We start from the raw sequence: 23,238 nt of genomic DNA on the forward strand, positions 1-23,238 counted from the left end.
GAACAAGGAAGATACTTATGATAATGTTAATGAAAAAGGAAACCGGTATAAACATTTTACATATCCTCTGATTACCTAGTTGTTTTTTAAATTCAGTTTTTCTTAGATAGATAAAACAAAGGAAATAAACCTAAATTGCTAACAGTATGTTAGGGAGGTGGTATTGAATGAAACTTTTTTCTCTATTATTTCCCCTGTTGAGTGCCCAGAACTGGGATTTTGCAGACAGACAGACATGGGTGAGAAATCCATCTCCCACTTTCCACGTGTTTAACTCTGAGGACCTTACGTAACCTCCCTGAGCCTCAGCGTCCTTGTGGAAATAACTGGAGATAAAAATTATCCTCTAAACTTGCTTCGAGGATTAAAATAAGAAAACACATGGAAACACTGGGTGCTTTTTGACTTGACAAAATAAGTAAAGCTGTTATGGTTATTTTTCAATATTCTCTGTGATGGGTTACATTTCACAAATCAATACTTAAACACTGAGATTTTAAAATGGGGATGAAAATTTGATGGCTCCCATGTTCCTAACCAGATCCTCTCCTAAGCCCCTGCTTGGTTTAACTCTAAAAGTGCATTACGGTGACAAAGCACCATCCTCAGTTAATGGAAATAATGAAATGGAGTAAAATCTGCAAGTTGTAAAGTACCTAAAAACGTAACGCACCAAGAATTCAATTTTTACGACATGATTCTGAAGGGACAGTAATTAAACAAAGGCCCAAGTACCAGGAATATTTACATGAGGCACAATAATGCGTTAAGTGAACGGTGAAATGCGGGAGGGCCGGGAGTGAAGATGGACTGTGGAGGGGCTAGGTGTCAACAACATCACCGTTACTCTTCCAATGTCAGGGCCACGGCTTCCAGGAGGAGGCAGGACTTTCCAGGGTAATGAGAATAAGAGCAATTATCTCAGGATACCTTTCAGCTAATCAGAAGAACAATCCCTCGGGCCACCTTCCTCTAATTTACAGTGAGGCCTATCTGTTAGGCTTGGCTCCACACCTTTGCCTTTGGAGTTAATCACAAGGGTTACTCTGAGCTCATGATGAACAGCAGGTCTCTTCTTTCTAAGGGATTATTGAGAAATAGAAACTAAATTATTATTTTATTATCATTACCTTGATAGCGTGCTCAAGCTTACTGTTTCTAAAATTCCAGAAGCACTTGTTCAAGAAAATACACAACTGTATCTAGTTAAAAGTAAAAAAACCAAAACCAAAACCAATTCTCTTCATATCCCCCATCCCACATCCCTCCCAAGGAAACTGTTGACGGGATAGTGCTCTTCACTACTTTACAAACACATGTGATGCATCCACATGCAAACGCTTTTTTTTTTTTTTAACACAAATAAGATCACATTCTATTTTTCTGAGACTTGAATTTTTTCACTTAATAATAAGTCAAGGGCATTGTTTTATATCTGGACATACCGGCATCTGTGTGGTGGTTATAGACCCTGAAGCCAGCAGGCTTAAAGTCCAGCTCCCCATATTGTAAACTATGAAAATCACTTAGAACAGTGTGTCGAGAAAGTAGGATGTGTGTGTCGGCCATTGCTATTATTACCTTGCTCTTTTCTTTAATGGCCATCTAGTGTTCTATCATTTGGAAGAGCCACAATTGATTGAGCGGGCACCCTGCTGAGACACATAGCTGACGGTCTCTCCTGTTTCTGCAGTGAGCATTTTTGAACTTAGGTCTTTGTACACATGGGCAAGCATCACTCTAGGCTAGTACCCAAGGCATGGAATTGTTGCATCAAAGGTCATGCTCATTTTTGTTGTTGTTCTAGAGACAGAGAGAAACACTGATTTCTTGTTCCACTCATTTATGCATTCATTGGTTGATTCTTGTATGTGCCCTCACCCGGGATCAAACCCCGCAACCTTGACATACTGGAATGACACTCTAACTAGCTGAGCCACCCAGCCAGGGCAGTCATGCTCATTTTTTATGAAAAATGTTGTCAAATTTCCCTCCGAAAGGCTTCACTAATTTACATCCCTGCCAACTGTGTCTTCCCAACCCCGGCACCTGGATCTTTGGCATCTGCACTTCTGCATTCACATTTCCTCAATGAAACCTCAATCAAAACCACCACTTGACTTCAGAGAGAGGAAGGGAGAGGGAGAGCTGAAACATCAATGGTGAGAGAGTCATTGATCAGCTGCCTTCTGCATGCCCCTGACTGGGGATCGAGCCCGCAACCAAGTCATATGCCCTGACTATGAATGGAGTCTCGATCTCCTGGATCCTAGGTCGATGCTCAACCACTGAGCCACACCCGGCCGGGCCCACCAATGCGTTTTAAAGTCCCTGGGACACCTAATCCCTTTGTCTTTTCTAAAAGGAATGAGACATCTTAGGCTCTGACAGGCCTTCAGTTGCCTGGACACAGTCCTGGGATGAATTTGAAAAACAAATAAAACCCACTTGCTGTTCCTTAACACCCTCCAGAGCAGCTCAAGGGGGCCCACGTGAGGCCCAGCCGCTCTGCTCTCTCTCACATGCAAAAAGATTTTCACTAGCAGCTGGTGTTTTCCTGGGTGGAGATCAGAGCCAGCATTTGTATATAAATATTATCCCGGAACTGGAGGGAGAATGGGCTGGAAGCAGAAGCTGCAACGTCCCAGTTGTCTTGTGAACGCGGAGTGGGGGTGGCACGGGAGGAGTGAGCACTCCTCCTTTCCCCCAGCTCCCTGCAGAAGGGGAAACACCCCAGGCACAGGCCCACCCCTCCAGGGCAGCTAGTAATGAAACCAAGATGGAAGCTGGTGTAAAGATTGGCTGGAAATCTACAGCCAGGCAGAGCAGCAGGGAGAAGGGGTGTGCTCCGTCTGCGAGGTCCAGACTAGAGTTTTGTCACCTGCTTTACAGGTCTGGTCAAGTGAACACCTGCAGCCACCTGGATCCTTACACCACTGAATGAGGTGACCCCTCTGGCCGCATCTCCAGGCTTCTGTGGCAGAGGACCTCTCTGAATCGAGGGGAGCTATGGAGGCTGTTGGGGGGGGGGTCTGGCCGGTGAGGGGCCTCCCAGAGTTCTTAGGCAGGAATGTCAATAATTCCGAGGGTTGCCCCTGCTAAGCTCCACAAGCCCCAAAGCCATTCATCTTTCAAACTTGTTTTTCAGGCTCACTGTTTTATGGCTCAAAACCATTCACCTTTGTTCTTCCAACTGTCTCCTTGCCTCCCACCATTCCCAGGGAGCCGGGTCAGGTCAGGGAGGGGAAGAGGCAGGCGAGTCTCTGGAACAGTGAATTCCGTGGATCAGAGCAAATTCCAGAGATGAGACCCAGGGGCCCTGGCTCACGTCCATAACGGAGGGAACAACTCAGATGATTATCTCAGGCACTCGGAAGTGAGTTAAGCTCCCCTTCCTCGGCAGCTCACATGGGAGGGTCAGCGGAAGGGACAGGAGGGAGGCCCAGAGGCCTAGGGTCTGGCTGGGTCTCACTAGAGGCAGCGTGTAGTCCAAAAAAGGGGGCTTAAGCTCACTGTGCCCCAGTTTCCTTTTCTCTGAGCGCCTGAGGCTAAACACCCAACTCCTTGCCTTTCACTAAATACACAAAACAGACATTTGTTGAGTGTGGGCTGTGTTCTGGACACCGTGCACAGCAATGCACACCGAGGCCCGCCTGCCTTTGTGGAGCCCGCACTCCCAGCGAGGTAGACACTAGTAACAGTATGGTGCTTACTACTGAGGAATCCAACAGGGTCACACGGCTCCCTGGTGGGCTGCGTGGCTCTCTCTCAAGGACACCGCTCTTCCCACAGACACTAAGCACAGCTGACCAGGTGCACTGTGACTCACAGAGCTGAGGCTTCTGAGCCCCAACTTGACCAGCCCCTTCCAAGGCCCGGGGAGGGGCCTGGACAGAAACATGGTCCTGGGTCTCTCTAAGCTCTGCCAATGCCAAGTCTTAACCACAGCTGGAAAGAGCACAGTCTCTCCCCACTCGATTTCCCTCTGTTGCTCCTGCCCTCTTGTTGAGTGACGTCAGGGTGGCCTCAGGCATCCCAGGAATGCCCACCTGGGGGTCACTTTGGTCGGACATTGAGTTGGGGTCTAGTGGGACATATTTGTTGGTTCACAGTCACCTCCATGTCTGAGTGACAGTTAACCCTCCAGTGCAGGCATGGCTCCCAGGAGAACCCCTGTACCCGGTGCCCACCACCCAGCTCCTGATATCACGTCAGCAGTTGAATCACCGCACTCTCGCGTCCTACAGTGCCTGGCACTGAAGTGTGCGGTGGGAGAGGACAACTAAGGTTCCAAATGGACGGACGGGCAGATGCCAGCCTGTGAGAAATGCTTCCAGTTACTGGGAATTGTAAGTGGAAGATTCAGTTCCTCAAGTCAAAACGGAGGTTTTCTTCTGTCAGAAATATGCTGGATGCATAGAATTATAACGGACCGCAGTTTCTTTTTTCATTTTTGATGGGAATAGTACAAAATAGCATTTAGCAAAATTCCCGCTCATGGGACACGAGCATGGAGTAATGCTACAAACTGTGTGTGTCTGTGTGAATTTGCTTTAAGCTGTCAATAATAAAAAACAAATGCTGCTCAACCATGTGAGAGCAAAAGCTGAATTTCTTTGACTCTATTACAGTTATTTTAGAAAACTGTTATTGCAGGAGGAAGTGATCAAAGAATACGGACCCAGAAAATGTGGGGATGAAAGGTGACAGAGGTGTGTCAGGCAATTAATTAATAAAAATGTTCTACTATTCTTCTGGATTTTATAGTGTTTAAGAGAGTTATTTGTTGGCTTTTATTTTATTTATTTTAAATATATCTTTATTAATTTCAGAGAGAGGAAAGGAGAGAGAGAGAGAGAGGTAGAAACATCAATGATGAGTCATTGATCAGCTCCCTCCTGCAGGCCCCCGACTGGGGATCGAGCCCGAAACCCGCGCATGTGCCCTGATCGGGAATTGAACCCCGATCGCCTGGATCCTAGGCCAACGCTCAACCGCTGAGCCACCCCGGCCGGGCTATTTGTTGGCTTCTAAAAGGTGTACATTGTTGAAGCAGTTTTCTCCCTCTAGATAAATATTCACTTACATTCCTAATATTGGATTTATAATTTTGTAGTATTTCTCTTAAAGACAGCCCTCAAGTTGTACAAGCTCCGGGCCCCCATAAAACCTTCACGCTCCCCTGCAGCCACCATCTCGGAGCAGTTACGATGTGCCAGGAACTCTGAAGAATCCCTCTACGTGGATTATCTAATTTAATCCCCAGTCAACCCATGGTAAAGAAAAACTTGAAGCATTTATTCTACACAATACATAACAGCTCATTCTGCAGAGTTGAAGCAACGGTTCAAAATCACACAGTGCTGCCCTGGCCGGTGGGGCTCAGTTGGTTGGAGCTTAGTTCCTTACACCACAAGGCAGGGGGCTCGGTTCCCGGTCAGGGCACATACTCGGGTTGCCGGTTTGATCCCCCTGGTCGGGAGCATGCAGGAGGCAGCTAATCGATATTTCTCTCTCACATCAATGTTTTTTCTCTCTCTTCCTCTCTCTCTAAAAAAAGAGAGAGAGAGAAACGTGCACAATGCTTGAAGCAGTGCCCTTTACACAGAAGAAGCTGAAGGAGTAGAAAGACTGAATATTTGTACATGCACAGAGGACATCAATAAAGATACAGAGTGTTGGTGACAGTGGCTGCCTCTGTGGAGGGGACCTAGGGGTGGGAGATCTTGTACTTCACATTTTTAAACAAGTTAATATAGGAAAAGTATTTGATAAGGTGCCTGGAACATGGTGTTTAATAAATGTTATTTTGTTACTGTTATTGTCAATTACTTAAATAAATTAGTTTAAAAATAAAGAGGTGGGCCCTGATGTCTAAAGTCCCTTCCGGCTGGATTTTGTGTTTACTTTACATGACAGTTCCTACAACTTTCTAGTGCCTGGGGCTCTAATGAACAGTTGCGTTTAATACTCCCTGCATCTCTATGAGGTGAGGACTATTCCCATCCCCATGTTGCAAATACGGAAATAGAAGCACAGAGAGGTTAAATAACAAACCCCAGGTCACACAGCCAGTGCGGCAGAGGCCAGGATGAACACTCAGGCTGGATGACTCTAAAGACCAAATACAGAAGAGCCTCCCTGGACCCCCTCCTGCTATGTTTCGTGGCAGCCCCCGTGTTTTTCCCTCTTAATGTGCGCAGCTCCAGTGAGCTTCACGTGTGGCAGGGCAGTCACCAGGAAGCCCAGCGTGTGGGAAAGGGAAAGGCTGTCGTTGCAGATGTGAAGGCTGCAGGGGAGCTCTTCAGGGCTTATTAACCAGCTAGGAATTAAGCGGGAAGGGAGGCAAGGAGGGAAGAAACATGTAAAACAGCTACTCGAAGTCCAACAATGGGCTCAGCTATCTCTCCCCTAACCTCTCCAAACTGTGAGGGAGACAGTGTTACCCTAATGCCACTCCCCAGCTGAGCAGACCCAGCTGTGAGAGTTCACGGAGCACTTCGACTGTGGGGCCTAGAAAACAGAGGCCCTGGGGCTCACCGCTGTCTGAGAGCAAAGAGCAAGTCCCAGCCCTCCCTCCTCCCGCCGCCCCTCCAGGCCTTCCTTGGCTTGTGCAGCCTAAAGAAAATATTTCTACATAGCACGGCTCAGCTCAGTGGGCCCTCGGTGGCCTCCGTCCTACTGGAAAATCTTTGATGGGAGGTCTCCTGAGTCGGCTTGCCAAAGCAGGGGCCCTTCCCCATGGGAGAGTGGGTGAGCCCATGGGTTCTCCTGCATAGACCCACGAGCCCGGAGGCATCTTTCAGGGATACATCAGTTTTAGAATCTCTGCTCAGCCCAGGAGCACTGAGTACAGAACCTTTGAGTAGTTAGCACCTTGACCTCTGTGTGACCTTGAAGGGCAGCCCTGACCTTCACCTACCTAGCACATAGGAATGAGGCAGTCCGCGTGTCTCAGACTGCTGAGGACTTCCTGCAACACACACCTAATAAAAGTCTTACCATGCCATAGCTGTGTGACCTTAAGTTAGTCACTTGACCTCTTTGATCAGTTTTGTTCTTGTAAAATGAGGATTACAAATTAACACGAGTTATTGTATAATAGAGGATGGTCCCCAGGCCCCCCTCGACTACAGGTACCTTGAAGAGAGGGAACAGTCTGACTCATCGTGGCATTTTCTTCAGTGTGCCTTCGTAACAGAATGCCTTGCTCCAGAGAAGCAGCTCCACAGAGATTTGCTCATTTAAGGCAAAACACTATGCGTCATCCAGACCTGGGTTCAAATCTTGCCTCTGCCACTAAGTTCCCGTTTGGGAATCTCTTTAGAGCTTGGTCATCACTCATGGCCATACCTCCAGGGTCCCCATGTTACAAAACTCTAGGGGAGCCATTGGTATAGTGTGTTCATGAAATGAGGCTACTAGAGCCCTAGTTGTTTCAAAGGGGGTTCTAAGGATTCAAGGCCACAGTGAGTACAAGGTGGGCTACACAGGCTTGGCTCAGAGTGAGAGCAAATAAACAGAGTCTAGAAAAGGCATACATTAAAAGAAGATGCTAAAGGAACGTAACAGCAGACTGAGTCCACAACACACTATTCAAGAGGTTAAAGAATTTGCTAATATGCAAAGATAATACTGCCAATTTGTATTTTCAGGGACTCACTCTTTTTCTGGTTGTAACAGCAAAGGTTTTATGAGCCTTGTTTTTTGTTGCGTTTTTTTTCTCCCATTGTGAATGTGGAAATGGCTCCATTAGCCAAGACATATGAATTTTTAACACCCCCCAAAAAGTCTATTCACAAAATGAATCTTAATCTTCATTTTATATTGATAAGCTACAGAGCTGACATAAACAATGCTTCAGTTTGCTTTTTCCTTTTAAAACTGTCTTGTCATTCTGCTCGCTCGCTGCCGTTTGCAAACGCCCAGTTCAGGGACTCAGGTCTTTCTACTGTGAAAGAAAACTGTGCAGAGGCCACTGCCTGGGCTGCAAAGGTGTTTCCAGCCGCGCTGCACTCCTGCGGGCAGAGGCTGAGTGGCCTCTAAATCCTGAAGATCTAACGGAGGAACTTCAGCCACCATCTCCGTCCTGAACCAACAAGACAAAAAAATCCTACTTTCTACTAGGTAAGTTTTTAGGGAACAAGTTCTGGTTTTCTTTGCCAACTACTCTTCCCTTCATTTATTTTATTTTATTTTTTAACCCTCACCTGAGGACATTTTTTCCATTGCTTTTCAGAGAGAGTGGGAGGGGGAGAGAGAGAAACATCCGTGGGAGAGAGACATCAACAGGTTGCCTCCCACTCGCGCCGACCAGGACCAGAGCTGGGGATCGGGCCTGCAACCAAGGTACGTGCCTTTGGCCAGGAGCGAACCAGGGACCCACTGAGCCAAACCGGCCAGAGCCACTCTTCCCTTCTTTCTTTCTTTTTATTATTATTATTTTTAAATATATTTTTATTGATTTCAGAGAGAGGAAAGGAGAGGGAGAGAGAGAGACAGAAACATCAATGATGAGAGAGTCATTGATCGGCTGCAGCCCACAACCCGGGCATGTGCCCTGACCGGGAATTGAACCCCGATCGCCTGGATCCTAGGTCGATGCTCAACCGCTGAGCCACCCCGGCCGGGCACTCTTCCCTTCTTTAGAACAGCGCTCGCCTGCCCTGCTGGAGCATCTGTCTCTAGTCTGCACTCGCATATACAGGGCTACTTGGGGGGCATCCCCACGTGTCAGAAAGAAAGTGGTCTGAATGAGATGAGCCCGAGCGGGAGAAGCAAGCAGAAGCGTTATGTTGCCGGAAGAGAAAGGCACAGGGAGCCAGAATTCGGACACTCGCTTCTTCATCCTGCCCCTTCAGAGCTGCGCTCTGGCAAGTCTCTTGACCTTCCCGAGACTCAGTTTCCTTATCTGTAAAGTGGGGATAAAAAAACTCTTCCGTGTTCCTCGAAAGGATTGCTCCTTCCCTGCCCCCCTCACCCACGCCAATTCACACAGCTGAAATAACGCCCAAGCGGGGCCGGGCTGCGAACTCCACGCCTAATGTGACGGGACGGGGGGAGCAGCGCCGCGTGCTCACTCGGCTGCAGCTGCCTCAGCTTCCGAAGCCCGAGCCTTGGGCCCTCCAGTGCTATGTCCCTTCACGGCCGCCAGTGCTCGGCAGCCCTAAAGAAGCAACCAACACAGCGATGGTTCAGGGAATCTTATGTCCCCACCTTACACAGTAATTAGGGGGACTATAGAGAAACATGGGGAAATGTCCATAATATAATGTTGAGTGGAAAAGTCACACAAATCGTATCTATCACTAAGTTTGCAGATTTTGGTTTGGATGGAATCAAGTCTGGGTTTGAGTCTCAGTTCTGCCAACTATGGCCATAGGACCTCTCAGAGCCTCAGTCTCTTCATCAAAGTAATGGGAATAATAATTTCTTCCTTCTAGAATTGGTGCAAGAATTGGGTGGAAAATAGGTAAAAGATTTAGCATAATCCTGGCCCTGGTAAGAGAGTTCATATGCCGTGGAGGGTGTTGCTCCAGGGTCAGAGCATTGTCCCATGCTCCAAAGGGTCTCAGGTTCCATTCCCAGTGAAGGCACATACCCAGATTGTCAGTCGATCCCCGATCGGGGCATGTGCATGAGGCAACCAATCGATTTTCTCTCTCCCTCTCCCTTCCTCTCTCTAAAATCAATGAAAAACATCCTCAGGTGAGGATTAGAGAGAGAGAGTTCACGTTATGTGCATACGTGTCTATGTGCAAGGATAAAAGTGAGAATGGAGCCCTGGCTGGGTAGCTCAGCTGGTTAGAGCGCAGACACGACACACCAAGGTTGGAGGTTCAATCCCGGGTCAGGACACAAACAAGAGTCAACCAATGAATGCATGAATAAGCAGAACAACGAATCAATGTCTAGCTCTCTCTCCCTCTCTAAAAAAAAAAAAAGAGCAAAAAAGAAAAAAATGAGAATGGAGCCCAAGCAAAGGGGAGGGTCCTTTTAGAGATAAGAAGACACAGTGGGGGTCCCCCTTGCCCCCGCATTTATGATTGTTATACTATCTTAACAAAATATGCAAACATAATCATTTTTTGGACTAAAACAATATGATTAAATAAGGTTCCTCTAATGGACAACCCTGCCCTTCTTGCTCCTGCTGGGAGGTGCTGTTCCTATGAGGTCTGTTCTTTAGACAATTTATATAGAAATCAGAAAAATACGGAGTCTCTGTAGCTTCCACACACACTCCTCCCCAAGGCTATGCAACTCTTCAGCCCCATCTGTTAACTGTTTTCTTAATGAAACCTTCTACATCCAGTGCGGACAGGGAGTGGCAGGGAAGTAAGGCTGCAGGATAAAGGACAGCCTCATAATTGGAGAACATAAAAAACATTTTGGATACATGTTTAGAGGTGCTCTCAGAGCTTCTGTACCTCGGTCCCAGAACTTTTAGACACCTTTCAGTAACTATAAGGCTGTCCAGTAGGGTGTCAGCCACCCTCAAAAGTGCATCTAGTCCTGGCCCGGTAGCTCAGTCGGTTAGAGCGTCATCCCGATACGCCAAGTTTGCGGGTTTGAGGGCACATACAAGAATCAACCAATGAACGCATAAATAAGTGGGCCAACAAATCGATCTCTCTCTCTCTCTCCCCCTTTCTTTTCTCTCTAAAATCAATAAACATATCCTCAAGTGAGGATTTAAAAAAAGATTTTATAACCAATAAAATAAAAAGTGCATCCAGCCTGTGGGTTCCCACTGCCTGGGTTTAGGAACCAGGCCTCAGCAGGGCCATTTGCAGCTGGCATGGTGTGTTCAATCAGAGGCAAGATGCCTGGGGTGGGAGGGACCGTCACCGGTGGAGACAGGCTCAATTATTTTCATTATATGGAGTCAAAAGAGACAGGATGAATAATGGGTCTGAGGCAGAGAAGCAAAGGTTAAGGTGAGGGGGAGAGAGGGAACCGAAGGGGGGACACTCCCAGGCGCCTTGCCCACTGAACCATGATGCCAGGGAGGGTGAGCAAGGACAGGAGGACACTGGATGCTTGCCTGCTCCCGCTCTGCTGGTCCCAGCCTAAACTCCCAGAGGGCTAACATCGCACCTACTGTGTGTCTGATTCTAAATGCCTCAAATGGGAAGAGCTTCATCAAGACCTCGTCTAAATGGACCAGCATGGGGAGGGATGCAGTACCCTGGGGAGCCTCTCACCCCCACTCCTTTCCCCAGCACGGCCCCCTTCTCTTCTCCAGTAACAGCAGCTCACATGACAAAGGGCTTTCTACTACCACTGGGCTAGACACTCCATCTTATTTCCCTTTCCCAACAACCTGTTACTACTCCATCGAACTGGAGGGGCTGACGACAAGTCACCCCAAGATGAGCCTCTGTGGTATTCGGATGCTTTTGAGCTGAAGACAACTGAGACCCTGCAGGCTCAAGAGAAACTTCTGCCTCCCCCCTCCCCTTAACTACCCAGAAGAATTTGAATAAGGGGCCTTGCCCATGATAAGAGATTATCAGATAACCTTTTTTTTTTTTTTTTTACCTATCTGTAGGGCAGGGCAAACTTCCAATTACTGAACATCCGCTCTTCTTAACTGTCCTGCAATGACCTTCCTCCCGTCCCCTCGGAAGTCCCGGTGATCCTTGGCCCAGAAATGTCATGTATTCCTCTTTGTCCCTTTCTGTCTTTGAGCGTCCCGCGTACGTGGGGTCCCCATTATTAGATCAGCCAAAAAACTCCTGAGGAAAGTGTCTTCCTCCTTCACATCACAAATGAAGAAACTGAGGCTCAGAGAGGGTTTCTGTGACTTGACCAAGCTGCTAAGTGGCAGAACCACCAAACCTAGATCCATCTGACCCTGGATCCCAAGTCCTCAACCACTGCACACTTTCTCTCTTTTCTTCTCCTTTCCGTCTCCTCTGTTTATGCCAACGGTTTTCTAATACCCTCTGCCTCACCCCAAATCAGACCCTGAGTCTCCCAGGGGGTGGGGCTCCTCAGGAGGCTGACCTTGGGAGCATAAGGCCCCTCAGGTGGAAGAGTTTCTGTTTATGAGACTTCTCAAGAACAGGAAACTTCCCGGGCTGCCTGCAATAAATCCAAGCCTTCCTTCCTTTGTGATTTCACCCCGGGAGCGACACTATAGGATGACTCATCTCTAGACCAGCAGGAGATCTCCTCTGGAGACTGGAGGTGACCTTGGCCCAGCACTCACATCCTGTGCCTGGCTTCCTGGTTTATCAAGCGGCAGCCCCCGGCCTCCCTGCCAGGCCTGTGGAATACAAAGGGTGAACACAAAGCATGTCGAAAATAATTTTTAAAAGAGAATGCAAAATGCTGACAATCGCCGAACTCCCGCCCACGTCTCACACAACAGACCATTATCTAGATCCTCTCCAATCTTCATTATGGCTTCAAGAATTTGCCCGCACTCCTGCGTTCTCCTTGGGGTACCGGCAAACTGCGGTTACCAGAAAAAGGAAAGGTGACATGGAGAGCACCCCTTTTTTCCACCAGTAAATAGTCACTCCTTCGGCTCCCCCCATCACCCTATTATAAACGTATAATACTAATAACAGCTAACATTCACGGAGCCCTAATTAAACATGTACTTTATATATTTTTTTCCTCATTGGATCCCTTTGTGTCTATGACTAGCCCCACTTTACAGATGAGTAAAATAAAGTTCAGACCAGTTGATAACATAAACTTAAAGGTAACACAGCTAGTAGGGGTCAAAGCCCAGATTCCAAATCGGATCTGTCTCCACTCAACCAGAGTGCCTGCGTCGACTTCATTTTATTTCTTGTTTTTTTCTTTTATCTCTCTCACTGACCTCATTCTAAAACGACAGGCCCCAGCACTCTCTCACCACCTTCTCCACTTAACTCGTCCCCATAGTTCTTCAGCTCTTTAGCCATGAATTTGCTGCCCTGCCCCTCCCCCATCCAGGTAGACTGTAAATCCACGTGGGCAGGGATTTTGTTGGGTGTCTCGTCACTGTTGTCCCCTCAGTGCCTACAACAATGCCTGACACAAAGCAGGTACACAATAACTATTTCTCAAACAATGAATTTGGCCAAAAATTCTCACCAGCTATTTTTGACTCTCCTGGCTACTAGATTGTAAATGTTGCCAGCATTTTGTTCATCTCAGTCCCCACCCCCGCCCCCATCCCCCCAATCCTCCTCAGAGTCCAGAATGATACTTAGAACATAGCAAAATATTCCATCAATATTTGGGGACATGATTTAACTATTTCTATTTTGGGATGTGCATGGGGGGCAATCTGCTGTTTGGGGAATTCGCTCTCTCTGCTCCCCAGGACAAAGCGGGTGTTCAGTGGAAAACTGAGGAGAGCTGGGAGCCTGCAGAGCTTCCTCTCTGTCGCCCTGGGCTCAGCCCTCCCATCCTGCTCCAGGACACCGATGGACAGGCGACAGGCAGGCTTCCTAGCCTGGCGCGAAGGTTTTTGCATTTTGTTTGCCACGTTTCTCTGAATCATCTTCCCTGGGCCGTGGGAAGGGTTCAGTACGTGGCTTCACAAACTCTGCCGAGCAGCAGGCTGGGCAGGCGCTGGAAATGATACGGAAAGAAAAAAAGAAGGATCTAATTAAGCAGAGGAGGTGACAGCGTCAGGAAGAAAAAGCAAGTGAGTGGCAATCTGGGTATCTGCCTGCAAATAAAAGAGATGACTGTCGTTTTCTCCTCTGGCTCCTGTTTGCCCTATAAATCTCAGTTCACTAATCCAAGTGTTTTAATTATCGCTGTATAATGCGGCCTGCTGTGTTGGGCCCATCGCAGGGAAATTAAAACGTAGGAGGGGGGCAGAGGGATTCAGGCTGCCCCATTCCTCCATCGTTCTTGTTTACATTAATCTGAAGGTGTTTTTCCCCCTCCTGCCATAAACACAACATGGGGCTTTCCAGCATCAAACATATTACCTTCTTCCACTCAGAACAAGGAACTTCAGGCCCAGAGCTCTCACCCCAAAACCATGCAACGCAGGGACCAGGAGCTACCTTGGACGCAGTTGACACTTAGTCCCCAAGAAATCCAAAGAACCAAATCATGAATGAAACACTAAAAGGAGAGTCTCTCAGTGAGAAGCAGCATGATGGTTAAGATTAGCACTTGGATTTCACCCCTACAACCTGCTAGCTGTGTGGCCTCGGGCAAATCACTTAACCTCTCTGAGCCTTGGCTTCTTCAAATAAAAAACAGCAATAACAGAATTAAACATATAACATAAAGCACTTAGCACAGTGCCTGGCACTGTCAGTGCGATGCAACACACTCCCATTTCCCAGCCTTTATCTTTGCTAGTCCAACTGCCTAAAGGAAACTTCCAGAAAGCTATGTGGCTCACTCTTTCCCTTCCTTCTCAAATGCCACCTTATCAGTGAGCCTTCCCTTATCACCCTAAATAAAATTAAATGCTAGCTACCCTCCTCTCATACACACACACTGCTTCCCCCCTTATGTCCTTTGCTTTTGTCCATAGCTGGAAGCACTACTTGACATTTCATATATATATATATATATATATATATATATATATATATATATATATATATACATTTTATCTCCTTCACCTAAAAAGTAAACTCCAAGAAGTTTGTCTTGTTGACTGTTGTATTTCTAGCACCTATAGAAAAGTGCCTGGCATGTGGTTGTTTAATACATATTAACTGAATAAATAAACAGGAGCTATTTCTGATGATGACTGAAAAGGCCATCAGAGACCATATAGGCCAAAGTTCTTCCTGCACAGGCTGGGAAACCGAGGCTGAGAGGCATCAGAGGACCTGCCCTCTGGTTCCTGCTTCCCCGGAACTGTGTGGTGGTGGAGGCCGCGAGCCCCGACTCCTGCCGTCTTGCTCTGCCTCCAGCTAACCTGCTCAGACCAACAGCTCAGCACGTTGGTACCCTGCGCTCCTCATGTGGGGAATGGAAACAATTAAGCAGATGGCTTTCCCTCCCAAGCGCTCTGGACCTGGATGCCCCAGTGACTGGCAATCTATAAAAGCGAAAAGGACAGGTGGAGATATCGCAGCCGCTCTGGAAATCCATCAACAAATGTGCTCACAGTTGAGGAAATGCAGACAGCTGCAGCACAAAGGAGCCAAAATCCACCAGCATCAAGGACCCTCTTGGCTTTCTGCACAGGCTGAAGGCAAGGACTGCAGTGCCTGGGGCTTCTGGACGACTTCCTCTTGCATAGACACGGGATGCTGGGAGGAGAGATGCAAACCCCAGCCCCACCATTCCTAGGTGGGCAACCTGTCTGCACACCATCTTTTCATCTCTTAAGGTCCTTCTCCTAAGGATCAAGTGAGAAAGCACATAGACCACACCTGACACAGTGCATGGCACAGTCCGTGGCACACAGCAGGCGCGTGATAACATGGACTCTTCTCTAGGACGCTGATGATACCCAGCGGCAAACGCAACCCTCCCTGACCTCCCCCTCCCCCATCCACTTCATCAGCTTAGAATTAAGGTTCTTGCAAAAGAAGGGGTCTATTCAGCTTTAGGAATCCAGCACCAGATAATTTTTTTAAAGGATCCCATTTTTCCATTCAAGTAGAGTGGAAAGAACTCAAGACTGCACGTCAGGTTCTCCTCTTTCTCCAAGCCACTCAGGACCTCAAAAAGGCTCCAAAAGAGGAGATTCCAGCCTGCAAGTGTCAGCCACTCAGAAAGTGGGATCTGGCCCAGAGCTCCGTGGAGGTGACCAAAAACCCAACAAAAATATCCTGCCCTCCCTTCACTACCTAATAACCAGATTTAAAGCTCACACTAAAGAGGGACAGCACCAAGTAATCACAATGTGGTGACTCAGTGAGGCCTGTGCTTCCACTTACACTGTGAGAGCTGGAGCTGTTCCCCAGCCCCTCGAACCCGCTCCCTCATCTACATACTACAGGGACCAGCGATGTCTGTCTCGTGGCCCTACTGTAAGGATTAAATGAAAGAAGGCGGCTGAACACCGTGCCTGGCACATTAGCTGCTGCTTTGAATACTAAAGCCAGGAAGCCAAGTGCAGCCAAGCCGACTCGCAAGCATTAAGTGCTCCAAAAGAACACTCTGTACAGCAAAGGCAGTCCTGCCCTAGACCACAGACCAGACTGCCCCGCTCCGCCGTGGGCTGCAGGTTCAGGAGGAGTATTAACTCCAGCAGAGGCTTCCAGAAACCTTACAAAGCAAAGCGGGGAGGCGGGGGAAGAAGTGAGCATGCAGGATGGCACAGGTGACACCGAGACCCAAGCAGCTCCTGAAAGCGGGGTGCCCGGTTGGAAAGGGCAGGGGAAGGCTCCGCATTAACTAATTGTGGCTTTGGACTTCCCGGTGCAAACTGCCACTTTTGACGGGATTCTGAGGTTTCCCAGGCAGCACTGCTCCCAGGTTACAAATTTAAGTTCTGGGGCGAACCAACTCTAGGTAAGGTGTTCCAAGAGCCCCCAGGGGGCTCCAGGAGCTTGGTAACGTCCCTGGGCCTCAGTTTCCCCACGGACCCCGAGCTAATGCTGACAGCCTCTGCAGCGCCGGGAGGCGGCGAAAGGGGGCGGGCGCGCGCTCAGGTGCCTCCAGGGCACCGTGGGGACCCCGGCGCGCGGGCTGCATTCGTTCCAAGGGGAAAAGCCGAGCGGGGAAGGGCGGCGCGCGGGTCCACAGGAGGGGAGCCCTTTCTCCGCTGCAGCTGTTGAAAGAATAATCGCAAGAAAGCAACTGGAACGCGACCGGGGGCGCGGCGGGGGCGGGGGACTCCCCCGGCAGGCGCCCCGGAGCCGGCGGGGGCCCGTGGCCTGGCCCGGGGGCCCGGGAGGCCGGGAGGCCGGGAGCGCGGAGGCCCCGCTGCGCCGGGCGGGCGGGGGCGGCGGAGGCGGAAGCGGGGGCGGCCGGAGCGCGGTGGGGATGTTTAAAGGAAATTTACAATCATTTCCTCTCTGTGGTTTGGTGACAAATCAACAACATCCTGTTCTTTTGTGAGGCTCCGGGCGCCTGCGAGGCGGGGGCAGCGCTCCGGCTCTTAAAGGGACACACACAGCCACCCCCCCTTCTCCCCCTCCCCATCCCCTGCGGCTCCAAAAAAAAAGTAAAAAAAAAAAAAAAAAAAAAAGCACAGCCTCCCCAAGGCGCCACCTCCGGGGGAGCGCGCGGCCGGAATGCGGGGGCGGCTGTCCGAGCTGCCCTCGGGCCGCGACCCCTCCCCCGCGCGCCCCCCGCCCCCACACCCCCGGGCGCGAGGCGGCGGCGGCGCCCCCCTCTGATGGATGCACAGCCCGGGCCGGCGGGGCGGGAGGGGCGCCCGCCCGACGCTTCCCCTCCCTCCCCCCACCCCCGGGGCAGCGCCGCCTCGGCTTCGGACCTCCGGGTAGTTGGTATCCCTTCTCCCGAATCCCCTCGCCTCGAATTTTCCAGCCCCCCAATTCTGGATTTATGGTTAAAATGACGTACGCACACGAGGTTTATAAAACGCCGAAGTAGAGAGAGGCTTCCCGAGCTGTAGGAGTAATGAGAATCAGATGGCTAGGACCAGGAAAATAAAAAATATTCAACTGCCCTCCTGGGATTTCGTTCATTCAGTCATTTAATGAGCATCTTTTTTACCAAGCGCTGGTCACCATTCTAGGCCCGCTGCAGCAGGAGCGAGACAGGCTCGGCCCTAACCCCAGGGGCTGAGATTCTGAAAATGAATGAATGAATGAATGAATGAAGAATGAATGAAGAATGAATGAATGAATGAATGAACGAACGAACGAACGAACAGGATTATTTCACACGCTATAGGCGCTGTGATAAAGGGTCGTATTCTAGAACAGGGCCTTTCTACAGGGAGGCCTCTGCAACAGGTGACCATCTGACTTGGGACCTGAAGGGGAAAGAGGCGCCAGCCCTATAATCAGAAGAGAGACTGGAAGCCTGGACCACCTGAAGGGCACCCTGAGGACAGATTTCTTTCATGAGGACCAGCCTGGGAGGTTGGCACCCAGGATAAAACAGACTCGAGTCCTTCTGCTGTGGCTGTATTGACCACGGCAAGCCCCTTCTTCCCTGCGCTAGGCCTCAGGGTGTCCTCAGATGGGAAATGAGAACACTGAGAAATCCAGTAGTTCTCAACCCTGGGTAGAAATTAAAATTACCCAAGGAGGTTTTCAAAAACACTGACTCCTAATCCCACCTCAGGTTAACAGAATCAGACTCCCTGGTAATGGAGTCTGGGCACTGGCATTTTTTTTAAGGATCTCCGGATGAGTTTAGTGTACAACCAGGGTCAAGAGCCAGGGGCCTCAATGACCTCTAAAGTGTGGGTTTAAAGCTCCGTAAGAGCTATTTGGAATCGGTATAATCAGTCACATCATTTTGTGTTTACCATCTACTATATCATACACCAAATATGCTATGTTTATATTCTATTGTATTTAAGTTACAAAGAAAATCCCTACCAAATTAGATAGGTACGACTATTATCCCCATTTTATGGATGAGGAAACTGAGGTACAAAGATGATACAAAATTTGGTTAAGAGCATACAGCTAGTAAGTGGTGTTGCCTGAATCCTCTAAGCCAGAGTGCCTTTTCAGTGACAAGAAGCAGATTTCTACCTGACAGAGTTGTTCATCATACAGAAGAGCTTCCCAGAAAAGAGATTGGGGTGCTCTAGGTCTGGGCTGCTCATACATCTTAGAGGGAGGCAGGCTACTGGCCTGATGATGTCTGGGCATTCTGACAGCCCCAAAGTGTGCATGCCTAGAGTGCAGGTCCCAAATGAGAGAGTGTAACTCTAAGAAAACAGCCTTTTATGTTTCTCTGCATTGATCTTCTTGGTCATTTTCAAAGACGATCCCCATAAAATATGCGGGGGGTTTTGTTTGTTTTTAATTTATTGAGGTTTTTTTAACTATTATTTAAAATTTATCTACTTATTTATCTATTTATTTATTTAAATATGCCTTTAGTGATTTCAGAGAGCGGAAAGGAGAGGAAGAGAGAGAGAGAGAAACATCAGTGATGAGAGAGTCATTGGTCGGCTGCCTCCTGCACGCCCCCTGACCGGGGATCGAGCCTACAACCCCTGGCATGTGCCCTGACAGGGAATCAAACCCTGATCACCTGGATCCTAGGTCGACGCTCAACCGCTGAGCCACGCCCGACAGGGCTAATTTATTGAGTTTTAAAGAGAGAGGAAGGGGGAGAGAGAGAAACATCAATTTGTTGTTCTACTCATTTATGCATTCATTGGTTGATTCTTTACGAGCCCTGACCGGGGATTGAACCTGCAACCTTGGCTTATCAGGATGATGCTCTAAACAACTAAGCTACCCTGTCAGGGCAAATGTGCAGTTTTACCTTAACAAGATGGAAGAACCATTTGGCGGGGCAAGGAGGGGAGAAAAACTTGTTGTGCACCCCAGTATGTCCAGGATAGAATGCTTCACCCACCCCACACTCTCCTGTATAGGGCCCACCACTGCCCTTTTCACCGTTGACCATCTTCACATTTGAGCAGTTCCCTAAGGCAGGACCCAGGGGAGGGCATGGCAAGTGGGAGCTGAATCAGGTTCTCCTGGGAAGTAAAGGACCGTTAAAGCAGAGAGTAGGAAAAAAGGGAAGATGGTCTGTTCTTAGAGTGGAATACTATGCTGCTGTTAAAAAGAAGAGAGGTGAAAGACAGACTAGAAAGATGTCTGTGATATACAAGATACATAACAGGATTTCTCACTGATATTTATGTAAACACCACACACACACACACACACACACACACACACACACACGGGGCGGGGGGAGAAACCAATAGAACCATCTGGAAGGACAGACTCTAAACTGTTACTAGTGATAACTGGTAAGATACATGGGGGCATGGGGAGGAGGAGGGAGCACAGTGTTGGAATGTGTTGTATTAAAGGTAAACTTTAACTTTTTCTGTATTGATGACAATAATCATGTATTAATTTTTTAAAGGTAAAGGTACTTCTACTTATAAATAACAAACACAAATATTAAAGGGGGAAGTATAAAAGCCCACCCTGGGCCCTGGGAACTCTCTCCAGGGTAGACGCTGGCAATGCCACCTTTACAGATTTTCCTAGCTGGTGTTAATGGTCCCATTGCTCTTCCACGGTTGCTTTGAAGGTGGTTGGCTGTTTCCCCTCTAGTCATCAAGTGCCCCACAGAAGATCAATTTGAAAGCTACCAGTTCTAATTGATGTAAGAAATCACAAAGCTCATTTGAGAGGGAGAAACTGCCAGAGGTGCTACTTGGCAGTAGAGGTGGGTAAAGGGAGTGGCATTGGTATTCCAAGGCTTGACTTCTCTATGTGTCTATGTGTTGTTCTGGAAGCTGAAAAATGGATCTGACAGACCAAGATCTGAAGAGAAACAATAGTGTCTTACGGTTAGAACCTTAGTCCAGAAATCCCCAAAGCTGGGGCAGGCGTCCACTTATAACATTATACAGAGTGGGGCAAACGTAGGTTGATAATTGTTCATATGGAAAATAATACAATAATTAATAAATAATAATACAAGAATAATAAACTCCGTATTTCACGTACTCACAACTATAAACCTACTTTTGCCCTACTGTGTATGCAGAACTATTTCTACTAGTGAAGACCTGATGTCTCAGCAAATTCACGGCCTGGGTGACTGGCACCAGGTGAACTGTCATGCTCTAGGGAGAAATTGTTGGGCCACTGTACTTCCTCTTATTTATGTTTTCTTAGATCTTTGTAGTTTTTTTTGTTTTGTTTTTGTTTTTATCTTTATTGATTTCAGAGAGAAGAAGGGAGAGGGGGAGAGAGATAGAAACATTAATGATGAGAGAGTCATTGATCGGCTGCCTCCTGCACACCCCCACTGGGGATCAAGCCCGCAACCTGAACATGTGCCCTGACCAGGATCGAACTGCGATCTCCTGGATCATAAGTCGCTCAACCGCTGAGCCACGTGGGTGGGGCAGATCTTTGTAGCTTTTAACAGCATAATGTCCTGGTGAAGAACATGAGCTAAGAGGACAGAGAACCCAGGTGGATTCTCAGCTCCATCACCCTCTAAGCCTCAGTTTCCTCTGTTCTAAAATGGGAATAATAATAGTACTTACCTCATAGAGTTTTTTGGTGAGAGTTAAATGGGATAATACAGGAAGTCTTGGACCCTGCACCTGGCACTGTATCTTTCAAATGAGAATAAGGTAGGTGACTGAGTACTGTGGCTCATCAGTGTTCACACACTTGCTAGCTCACACAGCTCAAACTAAGTCCGATCTTGCCCTCCAGAATCAGAGGTCTTCCACAAGACCCGTGTCCACCAAAGTTTTGCATGGTTGAGCTATTACTGCGTTCAAAAATTATCACAGTCTAAAGTCATTCAATAAGGCCCTATGTACATAGGCCCTTGTGCTGACTGCTGTACATTCAGATGAGGACAAGTGATGTTCCTTCCTTCCATTCATCTGGGCCTGGCCTTCTTTGAGTCTTCCCAAAGCCCTTAGAAATAGGAATCCTTTCTTTCATTTTTTAACTTCTGCTCCTGCCTTCCTCAGTCTAGTTAGGAGAAAGAAAGTTTCTAGGGTAGGAGGCTTAAATTGATGGACCATTAGCAGCATAACAAAGCAAAAGGAATTTTCCAGGTCAGCAGCCAACAACTTTAGAGTGGTATTTAAAATTCACTTGCTTAGCGGCAGACAAAGAGGTTGGTCAGGAGAGGGTGGGGAAGGGTTTCTCCCAGCTGATGAGGAACGGGGGAGCACCCTTTTTATGGCCAGCAAAACCAGTAAACACCGTAGCATGCCGCTGGGTTTCTGGGCTGATCTTTTATCATTGTACTTGGAACACAGGTATCAAAAAGAAAATAATCATCTGTCTACTGACTCCATAAATCAAAGGTTCTCCTTGGCTTCAGATTTAGGGAACACCTGGATCTCTGCTCAGGCTTCAACCATGATTTGCTAAAATATAACATACCCATAAATTTCTTCTGAGCCCACGGAACAATCTCTCTCTCTCTCTCTCTCTCTCTCTCTCTCTCTCTCTCTCTCTCTCTCTCTCTCTCTCTCTCACACACACACACACACACACACACACACACACAACCTGCCTTATTCCAGCTCTGGCAGAGTTCAGCAGGAGAGGAGCTATGGTCATGCTGTGCTTCCCCCACCCCATGCTTGCATTTTAAAAATTTATTTCTTGGCAGTCTGTAAGTCATTGGGGAAGGCAGTTTCAGCACTTAATTGGTAAGCAGATCTGTTCTAGTGGAAATGTTCTTCTCGGGATCACCTTTGCTGCTGAAGGAGGAATGACTAGCAGAGAAGCTAGGCCTTATTACCTCCCTACACCACTCTCCCCCTCCCACAGCACATTGCTCTAGAAGCATTCATAGTCCTATGGCCACCCACATAGGCCTCAAAATTCCTACCACCTCAGCCTGGCCTGTGTGTCTCAGCTGGTTGGAGCATCTTCTTGTGCACCGGAAGGTCATGGGTTCGATTCCACTCAGGGCCCCTACAGAGGCAACCAATCGATGTCTCTCTCACTCACATAGAAGTTTCTCTTTCACCCTTCTTTCCTCTCTAAAACCAATGAAACAAAAGTTAACAACAAAATTCCTACAACCTCTTGAACCTGGGGGCCCTGTGAAATTGCACAAGGCTGCTTAAGTAGTAGTTATACACATTTTTAGTTTTTTCCAAACTCTTTAAAACTCAGCAGAATCCTTTTCAAAGGAGCACAAAATATAAAAAACAGATAAAAACTATTGTTTCTGGTTGGAGCCAATCACAATGTTGCTCAAAAGAGTCAAAGTTTGAAAAAAAATCACTATTTTAGAATATCATTCTATGATTACTTTAAGTAATTTTGGCAGTATAATGAAATCCAGCTCCTCACTATGCTTATAGAATGCTTTAAAAATTTATTTATTGATTGACTGATTGATTTTTAGAGACACAGAGAGAAATATTGATGTGAGAGAAACACAGATCAGTTGCCTCCCACACACTCCTGACTGGGGATCGAACGAACAACTTGGGCATGTGCCCCCATTGGGAATTGAACCTGCCACCTTCCGGTGCACAGGCGGACGCTCCAAGCAACTGAGCCACACCAGCCAGGGCTAGAACGCTTTTTGGTCCAGTCCTCACCTACGTGAAATCCATGCAGTTATTCCCACGGTGTCTACTCTCTAGATTTACTTCTGTTTTGTTGGTGCAGGTCCTCCACTAGCTTC

Source organism: Miniopterus natalensis, chromosome 4 (assembly GCF_054644295.1).
Source record: "Miniopterus natalensis isolate mMinNat1 chromosome 4, mMinNat1.hap1, whole genome shotgun sequence".
Lineage (NCBI taxonomy): Eukaryota > Metazoa > Chordata > Mammalia > Chiroptera > Miniopteridae > Miniopterus > Miniopterus natalensis.